The 16,307-nt window shown below is 32.5% G+C and overlaps 1 pseudogene; it reads right to left on the bottom strand.

The window, feature by feature from the left end:
* Positions 1–3,592: 3,592 nt before the first annotated feature.
* On the bottom strand, positions 3,593–4,697 carry LOC120164377 (annotated as a pseudogene).
* Between the last annotated feature and the right edge of the window lie 11,610 nt (positions 4,698–16,307).

Raw genomic sequence — 16,307 nt, 5'->3', positions numbered from 1 at the left:
TAACATCACACAATTCTTTAAGTGAAATAAAACTTGGTACTTACTTCTTCGTGCTCGATGGTATGCGCCAGCGGAAGTATGACTTGACCATCGAAACCTCCTAATTGAGACTCTGGTAAGCTACAGGGACCAACTGCGGGTGGTATGTTCTAAAAGGGAAGCAACAGTGGAGAAGGAAAAAAAATCATGAATCACATAAAGACTAGATATGATAGAATGATTTGCAACTATGCAGATGTTATAGAATAACATTCAGAAAATATCATGCTTAAAAATTCAGTCCCCTTGAGCTAGCGAAAAACAATATTAACAAGCATGAAGAAGATAACAAACATTGGAATAACATAATGTAACAGTAATTATAATGGCATCTTAGCAACAACATGAACACAAGAAAACATAAGCTATGAACAATATGTAAACCATTTCATATACTTCGCAAAACCGCTCCCATTAGCCATGAAGACTTAAACATTGGAAGCATCCCAACCTGTAAGAGCATTGATGCCCTTTGCACATAAGACCATATTGCTGACAGATGAAAACCCATTTGCAAAGGAAAGGTTGAGGCTCATCAGCTTGTCAGGAGACGAATTTACGAGGATAGTAATGTCATCGATGCCATCATTTTCCATCATTGACCACCCCTCATCAGTGAAACCGTTGACAGCCTCATTAAAACTCCTGTAAGGAACCATCCACCAAATTATAAATAGCATATGATATGTATACTTATTTTGGAGTGTTTATTGCCAACCAGCCATGGAGTGTGCCAGAAGTGTTGCGCCCTAAGTTTTAAGACATTCCGGTATATTAGCTTGCTGTCTACTGATTTTTTGGCAGTCTTATATATGCATTGAATAGCTTACCTCCTTGTTCTGAGTTGTTCTAACTTCTAAGTTTTTAAAGTCATTAGACATTTTTATTGTCACATTATTTTAAAATATTTTTTATAATCTAGTTAAAATTGCAGATGTTTTCCTCTGTCATTTTTTATTTTCGTTATAGTTACTAAAAATCAACCCTTTTCAGATCTAAACAGCACAAAAATGCTAACATTTGAACTGTAAACAACAAAGACAAATAAAAAATCCAGCTGAAATCTTCTATAATCAGAAACGAAATAGGGGGAAAAGGGGAATCAATGGGAATTTACCTTGCACTTGGAACACGACCGGGTAACTCAACTTGGAATTCAACGGGAAGACCCAGGAACCCATTGAACCGATCAAAGGTCACCTGGCTTACGTGTCGTACGTCGGTTGGCCACTCAATTTCCATTTGATGAATGGCGGAGGACACCGCATCGTCTTCGCTATCGACACGACACGACACCTTGGGATTTCCTCAAAGCTGCTAGAAGCAACGCCGACACGGAAATCTGGCTCTGATGCTCTTCTTCCTCGCAGCTCTTGACTCCTCCTCTAGCTCCTTGCTTTCTACCACCGCCACAGGTGTCTGACTTCTGCATGGAGACATAAAACAGATATCACAACAGCAAACACTGAGAACATAAAATGTTTGCATCCCTGACAGAAATTTAATCAAGTTAAAAAAACATATACACACCTCCAGATTTTCATCATCAGCTTCATCCTCATCACTATGATCCCAGTCAGAGCCTTTGCCTTTGATTTTTGATGAGAAGCTTCTTTTCTTCCGAATGCTTGGTACCAAGTAGTTAGATTCTTTATTCTCATTCCATCGTTTGCGTGCAGGCATTTTCTCTTTTGAATTGTGGAATTTATCAATGTCCATTTCCTTGGATAGAAATGAGGAATCTTTAGCTTCATGCCAGTCATCTCCTGAATCCCTTGAGGGGACCTTAGAAGCACTTCTAGATATCTTGAAAGCACTATGTGTGGACGACGACCTCTTGCATTTAAGCACTGAGACAGAAGCTGCAACATTGCCTTTTCTCTTATTACCTTTCTGATGCTCCTGCTCCACTTTTTCTTTCTTGGTATATGAATGTTTATGACCGTTGGTTGATTCAAACTTACTGGACATCTGTAGACTATCCAAATTTATTTCCCTAACCATTTTCAAAATATCCAAATTTATGACCGTTGGGCAGAGTTTTATGGGGGAATTTAACTATCCTACTTCAACCATTAACTTAACAAGTACACCATAGGTACTCTTCACTTCTATTACTAAAATATATATTTCTCTTGCTCCACAAGTACACCATTAACTATCCTATATTTTATATTCTTGGCTTTTTAGTTTATAAACGATTTTGTTTTTTATTTCCACAACGATGTGGGATTATTCAACGCCTGATAAAACTCATGCTTTTCAAACACTCTAAACTGCTTGCTCCTCTGCTCTCCCTTTCCTTTTATAATTCTTCTGTTTCCTGCTTTTTACTCAGAGCATTTTTGTCTCATTATCAATGATCCTATTGGGGTCTCTTTTTTGTTGTGTATATTTCCATCCCCCCATTCACTGAACTCATTGTCGCACTCGGTACCAATTTCTAAAGCATCATAAAAAAAAAACCAGGGAGTAAATAACAGATCATTAAAGAGGGAAAATAGTGTGTTATCTTTTACCCCTCTATGGATCGTTTCTTGTTTACTGCCTTTCTTATGACTTCTTTAAATTGTCGCTAACTCACTCCTTTACATCAGGGAACTTTTTAAAGGACCGCTCCATTATGCTGCAACAATTACTTTGGCTGGTGCACTTTATTGAAGAACTTCACCAATCGCAATTACTTCAATATGCAACCTTTGAACTGAAGATGGTAATAGGTTATAAAAGTCATTTATTTATTTATTTATTTTATTTTTAAAATAATTAATAATATTATAATAAAATGTGATTTAATTTCATAATACAGAGTCATCAAAAGCTATCATCATTAATAAAAGTAACACAATAGTAGATGAATCAAAATTTATATACAAATTTATGAGTAAATATTCTTTAATTACTAATTTAGAAGAAAAATATAGGATTAAGGATCGAAGATTTTAAAATTTTAGAAGATTTTAAAATTTTAGAAGATTTTAAAGCAATTATACATTCATTGAATGATGGATTTTTTATGGACATAGACAATTATGAAAAATTAATCTCATAAAGTAATATATATATATATATATATAATTTGAACCCCTATTTTTCAGTTAAATAATAATAATAATAATAATACCTGAGTTCGAGCACCAAAGATGCCAGGAGTTGAGTGTTTAATGTTGAGAGGTTGAGAATTGTCTTTAAACGTATACAACCTTGTATTTACCCTAGATTAATAAAAAAAATTAATAACAATTGTTTATTCTCAAATAAATCTTTAAATAAAAGTAAAATAGAAAAATTATGAAATAGATTTAAAAAATTAACCCAATTACTTATGTTTTAACAAAAAAAAACTCATTTTCACCCAAAGACTTTACTGCAATTGTTGGAATACTAATGAAACAGTTATCATAGTAAAAACAGTTGTTACATATGATGTCCAAAACTCCCACCAACATAATTATGTGTTTCACACTTATCTGAACCAAGAAACCTAGAACCGGAGGAAAGTGTAGATATAGAGAGACCACGGAGCGAAATCGATCAATCAAGAAATACACGGATGAAACGTCGACCGGAACATAAAAAAACGAAGGGTAGCAGCATACTTTCCTCCAACTATATCAAGGAATGGTATCTCTAAGTTCATGAATCCTTGGCTGTGGAAGAAGTAGTGGTTTGACGGATTCGTCGTTGATGAACCAAAAACCAACACATGCTGATAGAATACACATGCTCAGCCTGTACTACCTGAGTTATAGTCACTTGATCCCTCGAGAACCGCAAATCGGCTATAAGAACTTCCAGACTTGACTTAGCGTTTTCCAAATTCTTTTTCAGTAGCGAAGTAGCCTGCACATGCAGAAGTTAATAGAATTACATTACTCTTTTTCTGTTAAAGCACGCGAAGAGTTAGTGACCAGTTACGACTATTGCAACTCTTCGCATAGTTAATAGAATATTCCAACATGACATTTGCTCCCAGCCATAAACAAACTGAATAGTTATCCTCAATGCTAGCCCCTGACTATATGCCTTCAGAGACTTCAAAATCAGCAATAAAAGCCTGTATAAGACGAAAGTAACATTAAAAACCATTAGCATACATACAACACATGATAGAGATAAAGAGGTCTAAATTTATTTACAAGCTTCTTTCGTAAAAGCATGCAACCGTTTGATTTGAGAACTTCACACCTAATCAAGCACAATATGAATGTCTTGTACAATTCAATCCTCAGCATTAAGTAAAAAGCTTAGACACGAGCGTTAAGAATTTCAAGCAATACAGGCCCATATGTAGCAGATCACAAGTTCACCAAGTCACATGAGGTTTTCATGCTATATGGTTGCCAGAAACTCAGAGAGACAGTCGTCATTCTCATGAGCTGCAACTCAGATTATTTTCAACATAAGATAGAAACAAACAACATTGATAAGTTAAATCATTGCTATAATACCCGAAATTCCAAAAAGAAATGGAGAATAAGTACTTCATTAAACAGAAGAACCGTAATGTAAAAGTCAAGATATCATAAAAATACGAACCTCACCAGAACCCTCCTTAGCTTGTAAAGTAGCAACCACGTCCAAGCATTTCTCAATATCAGGAATTTTTGCCTGATGACCATTATAATAAAGCATATTAGTCAAAACCCTTGTTATATGCCAACAACTTTAAGCAACATATATTAAACATGAATGAGAATGTCTAGCCTGGTTGAATCTTTGGGAGGGAATGAACATAGATTAACCCGTTACATAAATTAGAATGTAACTAAGCAGCATCATAACAGAACATGGTCGGATATACTTTCAGCCTATGATCGTCGAACTCTCCAATTTTTTTAAATATTCTTGTCCGACTAATGTCTAACACATGGATACGGGGATATGACCTCCAAGAGTCCTCCATAGACATGAAAAAAGTCTAACCATACCCATGTCAAATGCATACCAAAATTCTATATTGTGGTTCGTGGCCTACTCCCACATTCCCTGTACCGGGAAATTAAAGTGATATTGGAATGGTTGTAGTTTGTGGGATAACCCCATGTTTCCTCTCTCGAACTACTAAAGTGCATAGTTGAGATTGAGGAGCATTTTCCACATGATGTGAACATGGCATGGTATGGTGGAGGTTGGTTTTTGATGGGGAACCACCACTATAAATAGGACTAGTTTATAGGTATCTAAACACATAAAACACAAGTAATTCATTTAGTGTAACTATACCATCTAGTGAGGTTCTCAAATGCTTAGTTCGGCTTTGGTGTTTTCAATTTTCTGTGCAACTAAATTTGACTTGCTTGACGGTGGTTAGGTGTGTTCAATGGTGGTGCAACCAAATTTCAAATTTTGGCATTAGACAATGATTGGAAGTTTTTCTGTTCGATCATTTCAGCTGTGTTTATGCTCATTTTATGCTTACACTTGCACTCAAGTCCGAGTAACATGGCTTTTAGAAGTCAAAGCCTATACAGAAAGAGTGAATTACCAAGGCAAAATCTAGACTAAACAAGTCATCATCGTCAATGGATTGTTGATCAAGGGCCAAGAAATCAACCCATTTATGAGCGTTGATGTGTTCATAAGTGTAGTCCTCAGTGAAGCTGGAATCGATTCTGTTCCAGTCGATTTTTACTGGTTCCATTACACGTATCAAAAGAATTTTGGGATTTCCGGGTGGGAGAGAAGGCGGAGAATGAGAACGTTGGTGGGCTGGGATTTATTCTTTCTTATTTAGTATGTATTATTTCTTCTGACCGTTGGGGATTTCAGTTTATTATTTGTACTTTTACTTGTTCACAAGGTATTGCTTTGTTTTACGTGTCATGTGATGCTTAAGCTTTTGCTTGCCCAACGGCTTTTTTCTTTTTATTAAGATTCAATCATTTTATTGATCATTTTTTATTTAGGGTAAACTACGAGTTTAGTATATAAACTATCAAATTTGATTTATTTTAATATATAAACTTTTATTTTTTTAAAACTACACCTAACGTTTAGTTTTTGTTTCATTTTAGTACTCGTCGTAAAAACTTAGCAAAGGGGCTAACGTGGCATAGCTTTGGTGAAGGACGACCAATCTGAACGATGAACCACGAGAGAATGATGAATTGACCAATATAGTCCAGTTTAAGGCTAATCAGACGGCGTATCATGAAAATCTGTTACTTTTTCATTATTTTTCTTACTTTTCGCGATTCCTACTCTTTGGGGGGTTTTCTGCTTGGTTTCTACTTTTACGACATTATGCTAAGTAGTAGTATAATACATGAATTTTGGCATCATGTGGGTATAAAACCCATATATGTTTTTTTTTTTAATTTTTTGCAGAGGATGAGGAGCTTGGGATATAAGTTTGTTTTGAACTTACTTATTCTGATTTATAGTGCAGAAAAGAGTCCATTTGCGAAGATGTATCTTTCTTGGAAGCTTGATCTATAATATTAGCCTAGGCAAAAATAATGTATTGAACGATGTTTTGGGTTTAGATTTTTGGGTTTGTGGTTTGGGATTTGGGATTTGGCAATTAAAGATGGTTATGAGGATTGGCTGATAACAATCGAGAGGAGTTAATTCTACAGGCAGGGAAATTTCAAATGAAGAAATGGAAAAATATAAGAGCTGGAGAGGTTGTCAAGATCCATTCTGACGATGTTGTCAAGAAATGAAGGGTTCTGTAGGAGCTTCTATCTCTGTAATCAATTTGTTGGAAGTTGTCAATTCAAGCACTAGCATTTCTGGTGCAACACCAGCAACCTCTGATTATTTTGATACCTTGTGCCAACAATCCTTCCCTTGTCCATTGGTTTTTGGAAATGTAGGCAGTAAAGACTTGAACAAGTGGATTGATGACAGGATTGCCAGCACTGAATCACCTAACATGGACTACGGATAAGGTGGAATTTTAAGAATGCTTCTATTACTTCTTAAAATTGCTTGTCACATCATGGGAAGCTTCGGTCTCCTTTCGGCTCTGACACCTTATTGAAGGTAAATACTTTTATTGTAATTTTCTCCTTCCCCTAACAATGAGCTTTCACTTTCTTTAAAAGTTCACTTTTACTTTTAGTTATATCTTGTTAAGATGTTTGGCATGTGATTTTTCTTTTTCAATCTAATGGTCATAGGTTTTCTAGCGTTCAACTCAAGATATAACTACTCATCTGTGGTTTTTCTCATGCATGATGAAGTAAAATGGGACTGTTTTCATTCTTCTCTGATTTCTTTTGCTTGGTTATATTGCATTTCATTCTTATTGTCAAGTACCCATTTACAGGAGACTGATACTCCAGAATCAGCAGTTGCTAAACTTTTTGCATTGCATTGCAAGAATGAAGTTTTGGCATTGGAGGATATCATTTCATGATTTCCATTATCCTCATACTTAAAAAAAATAATCTGCGTAATCTCTTCTGTTGCAGAAATGCTATTGAGGGTGTGATGGGCTTTGATTAACTTTGCAGTTCATCTTCATGTTCAGTGGGATACCAGATTGGACATATTTTTTTTTCTTTTTACAGTATATAATCATTAAAATATTGTCTTGAAGTTTTAGGTTTTAGATAACCATAGTGCTTTCTTTCACTGTCTCATGTTTGATTTCACTGCTATAGAGTTGATACTTGATTCCCCTATATAGACTTGAGGTCTTATGTTGACTTTGTTTACTTCCCTGCAGGCCTATGTAACAGGGGTTTGGCATTTTTATGCATGTTGGAGAGAATTTGATTCAGGATTTTGCACTTCTCTTTTTTGTACTTGTTGAGCAGTGATTGCATGAAGCATACATTTGAGACACCTCTTCACTTTCCGGAAGAAAATATTTTGTTTTCTATTTTTCTTTGCCCCCCACCGGCCTTCCCCCGATATTTTCGTACTTTTGAGATGTTCAAATTTAAAATATTATCTTTTAAATAATATAAAAGGTTGTTTTTCCTTCTTTTTTCACAGGAAGTATAGAAACAAAAAGGAAGACGTGGCAGAGCCTGAGGTTGATCCAGAAAGAGATCAGAGAACCGTCTTTGCTTATCAGGTAAAGATGCATGCATATATAATGTTTGTTCTAAGCAGTTTTTGCACCCCTCATGTTTTTCCTCATGAGTGCTGGTGTAAAATTTTGTAAACTATTTTTGACATATATCCTTGAAGGCTAATGTAAGAGACGTTTATGAATTCTTCACTAGAGTTGGCAAGGTGAGGTCTACTTTTATTTCATGGTTCCAACTAAAGTTTTCTCCTACACATGTTACATCAGGCAATAACTCATTTAGTTCTTAAAAGTAATCTGCATTATGCTTAAGATCTTATTTTTTATGTTATAGAACTCATTTTTATTTAGTTACCATTTTATTCTTGCCTTAGGGATTTGTTAGTAATTGTAATCATTATGAATAATATATAAATTTATGTAATTTACCGAAACATTGTGCTGGAGTTCTCTACATTAATTAGTTTCCATGGTACTGGATTCATATGCTTTAGTTGTAATAAAATTTATGCATTCTAATTTGCTTTTGATCCTTTATTTAATCTGGTTTTATACTCTTCAATGTGTGCTTCTAATTGAAACTATTGAAATTACATTTAAGTTATAGAATGACTACTTTTTTACTTTATTTTGTTTTAAACAAAAAGATGCCTACTATAATGTATAATGTTCTACTTGGATTCTTTTTACTGTATATACAAATCATAAAGGATGCAGGCAAATCAAGATCGATATGCAGTCATTCTTTTGATGTTTCTAAATATATACCAGTCATTCATGATTTGTTTTATTCAAATTGATTTAATAATCAAATTGTTCCTGTATATGCTTTAATTTGTTCAGCTTAGATGTCTTCTGACCGCTTCTTTCTATCCCATGAAGATGTTGCACGCTAGGGGTCTCCTTACTAATTGCATATATTTAGAAATAGGATATGGTTCTAAGTTTTGCATCCATTATCATACATTTTTTCCAACTAGTTACAAAAGGAAGGAAAAGGAAAACGAGAAAGCTAGAAATAGAGAAAGATGTAAGGTCACATCCTCAAGACCTCAACGCATTTCGTAGTCCATCATCTATGGTTTGTATCTTCTAAGTATGTATTAATGTAGGAGAAAAGTAAGCCGGTGGATTAAGTTACTGAATGTGTTTCGTTTGTTCAAATCTTCTGTATTAGGCTGTTTCTTGCTGTTATATTGCAATGTAGACATGTCAATTTCGGTCCCACCTCAATCTCAAGGTGGTTTGCCAAAACTATCAATCTTGTTTAAATATTAATCATTGTTAATAAAAATCAGCAGGCTTGGAAATTAGATCTTTACCAAGCATATTTAGATACAAGAGACAGGACGATTGATTCATAAATATGCCTGAGACGATACACCGATGTATTTGTACGATCGTGTATATAATGTCTGATTGTGTGTCAAATATAAATGTCCGATACTTTAAGAAGAAAAAAACGAAGAGTCCAGCTGATATGATATTTAAGTACAGAATCTCATATCAAGAAAGTTAACTGATGAATTCCCTCATCCTTAAACTAACCCCTAACCTAACCCCCAAGCCCAAGGAATAATAAAAAAATTAGTAACACATAGCCTGCTCAGGCTGACCCAATAACCCAAGCCCAACACCTCTGTACAAAAGTGCATCGATCTTACGACCCTACCTATAGTAAGTGCAACTTCTGCTATATAAACCATTCCTTTTTTGTTTTCGCTCTCTAGTAGTAAAGGTAAAATATGAAAAAAAAAACCTAAAAGAAACTGTAGAGAAATTTAATCGGGGTAGAATATTTTTGCATCTATTACTCTAGAAAAGTGTACATTTAGGCACCAGACATGCATCTAATCAAGTGCATCTTGCCCCCGGCTTGCTTGGCAATCAGACGAATATTAGCTGAGAGAGTGCGAGAAGTCGATGTGTATACAGCTTCTTATACTCTCAAGGAGAGAGACAAATTTGGAGGCAAAATCAGAGCTGTGGTTCAATCCCTCATTGATAATGGAATTGATATTAAAGTTTATCTTGATTGAGTAGTTTAATTTCAGTTTTTGAACTTTACTCTCTATACTCAAACCTTATGAACATTTTAATCTTATATCAATTATGATCATAAACTTCAAATTATTTGGGTTTTTGCTTGGGGAAACTTCAAATTCAACTTGATTTTAATTTTAGTTTAAATTTGATAATAAATTATCACGTTTGTAGTCTGAGTATGTAAATCAAACCTAATTTTTTTTTCTTGATAAACAATTATAATCATTAGGCCTGTAAGCGAACCAATCAAACATGAGCATGATATGTTCATGTTCGTTCGTTTAACTTTAATCGAACAAATGAACGGACATGAACATAAACGAACACAATTTTTTTATTCGTCTTCGTTCATTAAGGAATGTAGATTGTTCATCTTCGTTCGTTAAGGAATGTAGATTGTTTGCTTAAATCCATGAAAAATAAAAAAGGCATTCTGCATAGGGGAAGGGAAGATTTTAAGAAACGAAAATTTTAATTTATATTTTTGTTAGGTTAAACACTAACTGGGTATGTAATTATATGTTATGAAGATAGTACTATAGTGGAGCTTTGTTTTGCTATATTTATTACTCAAATGTTAATGATCAAATTTATTCAAATACCGTTCCATAATCGTTGATTATGGACCCTTGCTGCCATCTTGAGCATTTAATTAACTCTCTGCTCACTCAATGGCATGCGCCTGAGGTCTCCCGTTATTTTCTACTAGGAGAGCATTTGGTTTGGTTTTTTTTTTTAATAAAAGATAAATCGAACTTGCCAAAGAATTCTGGTAACGTAATTAGTACGCATAATAAACATAATTAGTACGAGAATCAAGTTCATAATAATATTGAAGTTTTAAATCCACAAATGACCCAAAGTAGAAATGACCATATTTTTCTGGGTTGATCACTTTCTTTTCATATTTGTACGTTTTTGCTCATCAAATTAAATAATTTAACTTTTTGTCATTTACTTTATTGATTTATTAAGTTTTGGTCACATGTGTTATCGAATGTTACATTTTGGTCATGGATCCATTAACACTAGTTAGTTTGATTTAAACTTTATATAAAATAACATTTTGACCCTAAATTTAAAATAAAATATTAATTTGATCCCTAGGTTCGAGTCAAATCTTATGTCGTCACCATCGTCACCGTCAATCAACATCTACCATCGTTAGTCGACATCGACTACCGTCATCTCAGAATTTACATTTTACTCCCTTTTAACATTCTGAACACGAATTTAGTGTCTGTTTCACCAGAAAATATTTTGAACCCAACAAATCTAGTTTAGAACCCTTCGACTTTCTTTAAAATTAAACCATAATAATAAATTTATTATTTATATTTCTTTAAAACTAAAGACAATAAACATCTAAATCTATATCATAATAATATGTATAAAATTTGTTTATAATATTATAATATTATTTTTTATTATATTTATAATATTAATTGTAATTTTTTAATATTTATAATTTTTGGTTATGTCACATCTTTAATATTTACAATATTAAATATTATAACATAACAATACCATAAACAAAAACTTTATAAATTTAATTTTGATATAAATTCAATTTTTTGATGCGCTTACTTTTAAAGGAATATTAATAATAAACTGGTTTAATTTTAAAGGAAGTGAAATGGTTATAGACTAGATTTGTTGAGTTTTAGATATTTTCTAGTGAAACGAATATCAAATTCGTGTTCAAAATATAAAAACTGAGTTAATAATAAATTTTGGGGTAAACAGTTGACGATAAAGACGAATGATGACATCCGATGGTGACCAACGATGACAGTGGTAAGTGGTGACGAGAGACTTTAATCGAATTTAGGGTACTTGTAAACCTGCCTTAAACATATCTAAATCACCAATTGTTGAAGTTTTATGTCCTAAGTGAAGTAATTTATATAATTAATGAAACCACTTGAATTGAAATGAAATAAATAAAATTTTTATATGTCTATCTATTTACTTTGTTTGTGTACAGTGTCCTTGATATTGCATGTGAAATTACTAAAGTGATAACAAAATATAGACTCATTGATTGTACATGGTTTAATTGAATATAAACTATATTATAAGGTTGATTATAAATATAAATGCAACAAGTGTCAGGTAACAATTTGTTTTTTCAAACATAATAAATCAAACACTTAAAATGATAACGTTGAGAACATTAGATATCTACATTGAACGAAAAATACTTTAGACACTTAAAGTGAACGAAGAGTATATTTGAACACTTACTTTAGTATTTAATGCCAATTATTAATATATATAAATTTTTATGTTATCGATATAATATCACGTACCAAACTTTGTTTATCAATATAATATCATGTACCCAAATTTATTATCACGAATCTGGAATTTATATCCATCGATATCCCCGAAAAAGATAAAACAACGATAATTCAATAATTATAAAATATGATCAATAACTTTTAAAATAAGTGATTAAAAATTATCAGTTAACATTTTTCCTCTTTCTTGAATTGTGATTTCAATACCTATTAAGATCAAGTAAAAATTGTTCAAAAAGAATAATTACGGGATGTGAAATGCAGGGCAAGCAAAAAACTTTTATATTATATTATAATTGTAAGCATATAATGCAATATAAAGGTCCAAAAGGGATTCCAATAGCTTCAGTGTGCTCGCTCACGATAGCTTCGTAGGCATTCACAGTGATGCAAACTCTTATTTTCACTCTTATCTATGTTTATTATAGCTGCTGCGCTCTCGTTCCTTGAATCCTCGAGTGCCGCGATTGCTCTATCCACTCCGTTGATGGTGAGCGCGAATTCCTTGATGTAAGGATATGGGTCTCCTTACTAATTGCATATATTTAGAAATAGGATATGGTTCTAAGTTTTGCATCCATTATCATACATTTTTTCCAACTAGTTACAAAAGGAAGGAAAAGGAAAACGAGAAAGCTAGAAATAGAGAAAGATGTAAGGTCACATCCTCAAGACCTCAACGCATTTCGTAGTCCATCATCTATGGGTTTGTATCTTCTAAGTATGTATTAATGTAGGAGAAAAGTAAGCCGGTGGATTAAGTTACTGAATGTGTTTTCGTTTGTTCAAATCTTCTGTATTAGGCTGTTTCTTGCTGTTATATTGCAATGTAGACATGTCAATTTCGGTCCCACCTCAATCTCAAGGTGGTTTGCCAAAACTATCAATCTTGTTTAAATATTAATCATTGTTAATAAAAATCAGCAGGCTTGGAAATTAGATCTTTACCAAGCATATTTAGATACAAGAGACAGGACGATTGATTCATAAATATGCCTGAGACGATACACCGATGTATTTGTACGATCGTGTATATAATGTCTGATTGTGTGTCAAATATAAATGTCCGATACTTTAAGAAGAAAAAAACGAAGAGTCCAGCTGATATGATATTTAAGTACAGAATCTCATATCAAGAAAGTTAACTGATGAATTCCCTCATCCTTAAACTAACCCCTAACCTAACCCCCAAGCCCAAGGAATAATAAAAAAATTAGTAACACATAGCCTGCTCAGGCTGACCCAATAACCCAAGCCCAACACCTCTGTACAAAAGTGCATCGATCTTACGACCCTACCTATAGTAAGTGCAACTTCTGCTATATAAACCATTCCTTTTTTGTTTTCGCTCTCTAGTAGTAAAGGTAAATATGAAAAAAAAACCTAAAAGAAACTGTAGAGAAATTTAATCGGGGTAGAATATTTTTGCATCTATTACTCTAGAAAAGTGTACATTTAGGCACCAGACATGCATCTAATCAAGTGCATCTTGCCCCCGGCTTGCTTGGCAATCAGACGAATATTAGCTGAGAGAGTGCGAGAAGTCGATGTGTATACAGCTTCTTATACTCTCAAGGAGAGAGACAAATTTGGAGGCAAAATCAGAGCTGTGGTTCAATCCCTCATTGATAATGGAATTGATATTAAAGTTTATCTTGATTGAGTAGTTTAATTTCAGTTTTTGAACTTTACTCTCTATACTCAAACCTTATGAACATTTTAATCTTATATCAATTATGATCATAAACTTCAAATTATTTGGGTTTTTGCTTGGGGAAACTTCAAATTCAACTTGATTTTAATTTTAGTTTAAATTTGATAATAAATTATCACGTTTGTAGTCTGAGTATGTAAATCAAACCTAATTTTTTTTTCTTGATAAACAATTATAATCATTAGGCCTGTAAGCGAACCAATCAAACATGAGCATGATATGTTCATGTTCGTTCGTTTAACTTTAATCGAACAAATGAACGGACATGAACATAAACGAACACAATTTTTTTTATTCGTCTTCGTTCATTAAGGAATGTAGATTGTTCATCTTCGTTCGTTAAGGAATGTAGATTGTTTGCTTAAATCCATGAAAAATAAAAAAAGGCATTCTGCATAGGGGAAGGGAAGATTTTAAGAAACGAAAATTTTAATTTATATATTTTTGTTAGGTTAAACACTAACTGGGTATGTAATTATATGTTATGAAGATAGTACTATAGTGGAGCTTTGTTTTGCTATATTTATTACTCAAATGTTAATGATCAAATTTATTCAAAATACCGTTCCATAATCGTTGATTATGGACCCTTGCTGCCATCTTGAGCATTTAATTAACTCTCTGCTCACTCAATGGCATGCGCCTGAGGTCTCCCGTTATTTTCTACTAGGAGAGCATTTGGTTTGGTTTTTTTTTTTAATAAAAGATAAATCGAACTTGCCAAAGAATTCTGGTAACGTAATTAGTACGCATAATAAACATAATTAGTACGAGAATCAAGTTCATAATAATATTGAAGTTTTAAATCCACAAATGACCCAAAGTAGAAATGACCATATTTTTCTGGGTTGATCACTTTCTTTTCATATTTGTACGTTTTTGCTCATCAAATTAAATAATTTAACTTTTTGTCATTTACTTTATTGATTTATTAAGTTTTGGTCACATGTGTTATCGAATGTTACATTTTGGTCATGGATCCATTAACACTAGTTAGTTTGATTTAAACTTTATATAAAATAACATTTTGACCCTAAATTTAAAATAAAATATTAATTTGATCCCTAGGTTCGAGTCAAATCTTATGTCGTCACCATCGTCACCGTCAATCAACATCTACCATCGTTAGTCGACATCGACTACCGTCATCTCAGAATTTACATTTTACTCCCTTTTAACATTCTGAACACGAATTTAGTGTCTGTTTCACCAGAAAATATTTTGAACCCAACAAATCTAGTTTAGAACCCTTCGACTTTCTTTAAAATTAAACCATAATAATAAATTTATTATTTATATTTCTTTAAAACTAAAGACAATAAACATCTAAATCTATATCATAATAATATGTATAAAATTTGTTTATAATATTATAATATTATTTTTTATTATATTTATAATATTAATTGTAATTTTTTAATATTTATAATTTTTGGTTATGTCACATCTTTAATATTTACAATATTAAATATTATAACATAACAATACCATAAACAAAAACTTTATAAATTTAATTTTGATATAAATTCAATTTTTGATGCGCTTACTTTTAAAGGAATATTAATAATAAACTGGTTTAATTTTAAAGGAAGTGAAATGGTTATAGACTAGATTTGTTGAGTTTAGATATTTTCTAGTGAAACGAATATCAAATTCGTGTTCAAAATATAAAAACTGAGTTAATAATAAATTTTGGGGTAAACAGTTGACGATAAAGACGAATGATGACATCCGATGGTGACCAACGATGACAGTGGTAAGTGGTGACGAGAGACTTTAATCGAATTTAGGGTACTTGTAAACCTGCCTTAAACATATCTAAATCACCAATTGTTGAAGTTTTATGTCCTAAGTGAAGTAATTTATATAATTAATGAAACCACTTGAATTGAAATGAAATAAATAAAATTTTTATATGTCTATCTATTTACTTTGTTTGTGTACAGTGTCCTTGATATTGCATGTGAAATTACTAAAGTGATAACAAAATATAGACTCATTGATTGTACATGGTTTAATTGAATATAAACTATATTATAAGGTTGATTATAAATATAAATGCAACAAGTGTCAGGTAACAATTTGTTTTTTCAAACATAATAAATCAAACACTTAAAATGATAACGTTGAGAACATTAGATATCTACATTGAACGAAAAATACTTTAGACACTTAAAGTGAACGAAGAGTATATTTGAACACTTACTTTAGTATTTAA

Source organism: Hibiscus syriacus, unplaced genomic scaffold (genome assembly GCF_006381635.1).
Source record: "Hibiscus syriacus cultivar Baekdansim isolate YM2019G1 unplaced genomic scaffold, ASM638163v2 tig00111513_pilon, whole genome shotgun sequence".
NCBI classification, from domain to species: Eukaryota; Viridiplantae; Streptophyta; class Magnoliopsida; order Malvales; family Malvaceae; genus Hibiscus; species Hibiscus syriacus.
The sequence above is the reverse complement of the archived record's forward strand: the minus strand, read 5'-3'. Positions and strand labels throughout refer to the sequence as shown.